Raw genomic sequence first — 6,000 nt, forward strand, 5'->3', positions numbered from 1 at the left:
ACATATTGCCTTATCCTAATCTTCTTTACATGTCCTCTTGTCCTTCTAGCTTCTTCTGACTCAGCACTAACAACATGACCACTGAGTCAGTTCCACTTATCCACTGTTTGAAAACCTTCCCATTTTCTCTCCTAAACCTGAATTTCTCTAGCTTAAACCCATTTTCTAGTTCTGTCCCCTCTACTGATCCTAAGAACTTTGCTATGTCCCCTTTGTTAAAACCCCTATACAAGCGGTACTTCGACATACGAATTTAATTTGTTTCGTTGTATATAAAAAAAATCGTATATCAAATCAATCTTTCCCATAGAAATTAATGGAAATACAATTAATTCGTTCTTGTGATATGAATTTACAACCCCCCCCAAAAAAAATAACATGCTTTAAATACCAACCAAATAATGTATAGATTTAATATAAGAAAAATACAATGTTTATTGTATGCATGATATAAATTAACTATATTGCCCAAAATAACAACTTAACCCGCAAAACTTGGGACACATCAATAGACGTTCATCACACAAGGCACGGGGCACGTCAATAGACGTTTAGGCTTTTTACGGCTATATTTTGGTTATTTTCTTGCTGTTTTCTTTGCTTGTGAGCTGGCAAAACTCATCAGGAGTAAACATATGCTCTACGTCACTGTGTCACCAACGATAAATGGTAGGAGTGATCGACAATGACTTCATTGTGTCTGATTCCGCCACCTCTCCCACGCACTTTACTTCTATACCATGGGTCTCTTGCCATGTTACTTTTGAATGAGAGTGGTATCAGAACAGAAAAGAGAGAGAGAGAGAGAGAGAGAGAGAGAGAGAGAGAGAGAGAGAGAGAGAGAGAGAGAGAGAGAGAGAGAGATACAAGGGACCCTCTCTCTAGCCAAGGCCACTGAACCCAATTGGATGCAAGGCCACGTAAACCAATGTTACTATCTCATTCAACCTGTGATATTTTGGTAACCATGACATCTAGACACTTCTGGTTTTTTGCATTGCAAAGAGGAAGAGTTGCTTGTGGGCAGGAGTAAACATATGCTCTACGTCACTGTGTCACCAACGATGGAGAGTGGTAGCGAGTGATTTCACTGTCTCTGATTCTGCCACCTCTCCTGCGAGCCTTACTTTACTTCTATACCTCAGGTCTCCCACCATGTTACGGGGAGACAACTTTTGAATGAGAGTGGTATCAGAACAGGCGACAGTAGGAGGGAGGAGAGAGAGAGAGAGAGAGAGAGAGAGAGAGAGAGAGACAAGCTCTCATCCCTCCCCTCAGCAAGCAGGACGGTACTGTCGCCACCAGCAGTAAGGAGAGGGCACAGTTGATGGCTTCTTTGTTTGCTGGAAAAATGAAGGTGGGAATCCACAGCAGCCACCGCCTCAGCTGGTCCAGCAATGTGAGAAGACTGTCACCATGGTGGAGGTGACGCATCAGCAGGTGAAGCGATTATTGCGGGGCTGGACACACAGAAAGCCACCGGCCCTGATGACATCAGCCCGCACCTGCTGAAGCGATGCTCCCAGGAACTGGCTGCCCCTCTCACCCAAGTCTTCACAACTTGTGTACGGAAAACGTCTGGCCTTCAGTGTGGAAGGAGGCTCGAGTAGTTCCGTACACAAAAAGCTCAGGACGGACCCAAAAACTACAGACCCATATCCCTGTTGTCAGTGGTGGGTAAAGTGTTTGAGAGGGTCGTGGCAGAGGTGGTGTGTAGCCATCTCAAGGACAATGCCCTCCTCTCAGACCAACAGTTTGGGTTCAGACCTGGAAGGTCAACCTCCGACCTAATGATGCTTCTCACCAGGCAGTGGCAGGACGCCCTCGACGACGGCAAGGACACTATAGTGGTTGCTTTGGACATAGCTGGAGCTTTTGATAAAGTATGGCACAACGGATTACTAGAAAAGCTTCGTGCTAAAGGCATCCAGGGTGGCTTGCTACGACTCCTGGGAAATTACCTGCAGGACAGAAGCCTCAAGGTGGTTGTCAACGGGCAAACATCTGAGTCCCTGCCTGTGGAGGCATCAGTGCCACAGGGTTCAATTCTTGGCCCACTCCTGTGGAATATCTACGTGGATGATCTTCTCCAGCTACTGCCAGGAGTCATGGCCTATGCTGATGACTGCACCTCTCCTATACCTATCCACGCCAGGACAGTGGGCGGGCTGCTGAGGCCATCAATCAGCAGCTACGAGTGATAGAGGAGTGGGGTGCTCGCTGGCAAGTGACATTCGCGCCGGAGAAGACACAGGCAATGGTTGTCTCTCGGTCCCCAGCCGCCATGGCAGCAATGGCAGGAAAGTTGTCTTTGGCGCTGCTGCTCTCCCACTCCAAGATGACGTCAAGATACTTGGAGTGGAGGTGGATCGAGGGCTGAGGTTTGACAGCCATGTCAAAACCATTGCCAAGAAAGCCTCTCACAGGATCTCCGCTCTCAGAAGGATCGCCAGTTTCCTCGACAGGAAGGGAGACTGCTGCTGTACAAGGCACAGGTGCGGCCCCACCTTGAGTACGCAGCTCTCTCCTGGATGTCCTGTGCCGCCACACACAGAAGGAGACTGGACAGCATCCAACGCCGCGCCATACGGCTAGTAGATGCTGCAATACCACCTCACCCAGAGCCTGAGCGTCCTCTTGATTCACTGGAACACCGCAGAGATGTGGCGGCAATCGTAGTGTTCCATAAGGCACAGGTGCAAAGAGTGCCACATCTGGCAGGGCTGCGTCATCCTCTGAGAGTCACCGCACGGAGCACGAGAACGGTGCTCAATGGTGGTGACGCCGTAGAGGTGCCGCGATCCCACGGGTGTCAGCATCAACGCACCTTCGCAGGACGCGTCTCCAGGATGTGGAACTTGTTCACGGCCGCGGTGCCTCACGTCCAGGAGATGAACACTCACAGTGTCAAACTGATGGCACATAAGTGGAGACAGACACTGCCAACTCCTCTGACACTCTTTGTGACGTGACACTCAGTGTAGTGCAGTGCGTGAATAGTGCTAGTGAAGTGAAAAGAATAGTGCTCCATTTACATGCTGACCATCTTGTATATTATCTATTTTTAAGTCTTGTAAATATTGTAGAGAAATAGATTGTAGTACCCTTAGAATAGGTAGCACACGACAGTGCGCCTTTGGGTACATGTTCTTCTGTATAAATTATGTTTAAATAAAAAAAAAAAAAGAGAGAGAGAGAGAGAGAGAGAGAGAGATACAAGGGGTCCGTTTTCTTTCACTATAGCCAAGGCCACTGAACCCGATCAGACACAAGGCCACATAAACCGATGATACCACCTCATTCAACCTGTGATATTTTCGTAACTATGACATCTAGACTTCTGTTTTTTTGCATTGCAGAGGAAGAGTTGCTTGTGGGCAGAAAACCATTTGTACTAACTCGTTTATTGAATTTCTAAGTGTAATCAGGATGTGAATACAGGCTATTTTGTGTGTTTCTCGCCAAACTTTTACTTTTGGGACCCATGATCTCGAGTTCACAAAACTTAATAAAAAATACTCACTGCCGAGGAGCACAGACACATACATGCACAAAGGATGAACGATACACAACGCGGGCTGAACGTTCGGGTTAGCCGGGTAGCCGAGCGATCGCTGCGCCACATACCGATGGCTAATCGTATCTTAAAAATATCGTGTATTTCAAGGCGTAAATTATATGAAATCTTTCGTGTATCAAAAAATTGTATGTTAGGGCAATCGTATGTCAAAGTGCCACTGTACCACTTAATACTTCAATCAGGTCTCCTCTTAACCTACGTCACTCTAAGGAATGCAAATTGAGTTTCTTCAGTCTCTCTTCATATGGAATATCTCTCATCCCCTGTATCTTTTTAAACATCCTCCTTTGCATTGACTCCAATAGATCTATATCGTTCCTATAATGTGGGGACCAGAATTGTACTGCATAGTCAAGATGTGGTCTGACCAGTTCCAAGCACAATTTTAGCATTGCTTTGGGCCTCCTGCTTTTAACACTCCTAAAAATTAATCCTAGTACCTTATTTGCCTTATTCCTACCCTCTATGCATTGTTTTCTTTGACCAAGATTGTAGCTAACTATGACTCCTAAATATTGCTCATAGTACTTTGAATCTTCTAGTATCTCATTACCTACTGTCTGGATTATCTCTACCTATGCTAAGTACCTTGTACTTGTCAATGTCGAACTGCATTTGCCATCTGTCTGCCCATTCATCCATCGTGTTTAAATCTGCCTGCAAGGCAACAGCATCCAAATTTGACCTAATTCATCTACTTGTCTTAGTGTCATCTGCAAATTTATTAATATCACTACTAATTCCACTATCCAAGTCATTAGTATATATTATAAATAATAATGGCCCTAAAACTGAATCCTTTGGCACCACTAATTACATGACTGTAGCCACCATTAACAGCTGGAAGAGAGAGAGAGAGAGAGAGAGAGAGAGAGAGAGAGAGAGAGAGAGAGAGAGAGAGAGAGAGAGAGAGAGAGAGAGAGAGAGAGAGAGAGAGAGAGAAGGGGGGGGTGACCCATAAAATGGGGTCACACCAATGTTTCCCTTCCTCTTATCAGTAACTTTATAAAGTCCTATAGACATTGCTCGCCCCCTCATTCCTTAAGGTTTGCACTCTGTGATGCCATAGCATTCCACCCCAATAATAGCTGTGGAAAAGACGTCACTTACTATTTCTCCACTTGTGTCATGCGTCACTGTAGTGGAAAGATAACACTGTTGGAGAGGCAAAGAGTAACTCATGGAATTACCATAGAATCCTGACTGTTCCCACTATGCATACTATGTATTACTGTGTATTACATGATTACATTGTATTCATATATTAATGTCTTGAATGTCATATAATTGTGCTCCTGAATGTCAAATCATTATGAACTAAGTCTTGTAAGTACAGACTGTAATACAAGAACATACTGACACGTGTTTGGTGCTTGTCTTGTGTCATGTGACGAGATAGGTTTAGTGAGAGTGTAAACTGTAATGCATTGCTATTGACAAAGCGAAGAGTGGATTGTAGGTGGTATGTTAACTTTACAGGTTTGACCGCATCCCAATAAAGTGTGGTGTGAGTTCGAGATAGTAGTATTAGTCACCTTACCACCACAATGCTTACTAATCACCCCACACAAAATTAGATCCATTTATTACTACTCTGTCGCCTATCACCTAACCATGCTTTAATCTTCCCAATATTTTAACCCTCTATCCCATGCACCTGACCTTACTCAAGGGCCTCTGGTGTGGTACATTGTCAATGGCTTTACTGAAATCTTAGTATAGGATGTCATAATTATCACCCATATCTGGCACCTCATAAATTTTATTATAAAAACTCAACAAATTTGTAAGGCAAGGCTTTCCCTTTGTAAAGCCATGTTGGGAGTGATTTATCAAGCCGTGTTTATCTAGGTGCTTCCAAATGTTTTTTGCTATTATAGATTCCATTAATGTACCCACAATTGAAGTTAAGTTGACAGGTCTGTAATTAGATGCTGGAGTTTTATCCCCTTTTGAAAATATGAATCTCAATATTAATTTATATTGAATATTTATAAAAATTCACAATGTACTGAGGCCATGATAGGTGAACCACAGTATAGGGAAGGATTACTGTACTGTGTTGCACTTTATTTCTAATCATTAATTTATTACTTTTTAAGCTAGAAAATGTTTTTTTTCCAACAGGAATCATCCAATTTTATAAAAATAATACTTCTAATCAGCCACACAAACCCATGATGTACCAAGGAAACTGCAATATTAACTCATATTGAATATTCATGTAAAAATCTGCAATGTACTATGCAGGCACAATAGGTGAACTGTGATAGAGAGAGAGATTACTGTATTTCTGGACTGAACTATTGTTTAATCTAATTGTTCTATTTTTTGTATGCTTCAATTCGGAAAACATGCGTTTTTCTTTGTTAAAGTCATGTGTTTAACAATTAGCTCCCCTCTTTCTCTACGAGTATGGT

The 6,000-nt window shown here is 43.4% G+C and overlaps 1 protein-coding gene across 2 annotated transcripts in view; it reads right to left on the reverse strand.

Moving 5' to 3' along the window:
• LOC123514819 (chitinase-3-like protein 1) overlaps window positions 1-6,000 on the reverse strand; it is a 103,153-nt gene that overhangs the window by 61,245 nt on the left and 35,908 nt on the right. The window lies entirely within an intron of this gene.

Source organism: Portunus trituberculatus, chromosome 38 (assembly GCF_017591435.1).
Source record: "Portunus trituberculatus isolate SZX2019 chromosome 38, ASM1759143v1, whole genome shotgun sequence".
NCBI classification, from domain to species: domain Eukaryota; kingdom Metazoa; phylum Arthropoda; class Malacostraca; order Decapoda; family Portunidae; genus Portunus; species Portunus trituberculatus.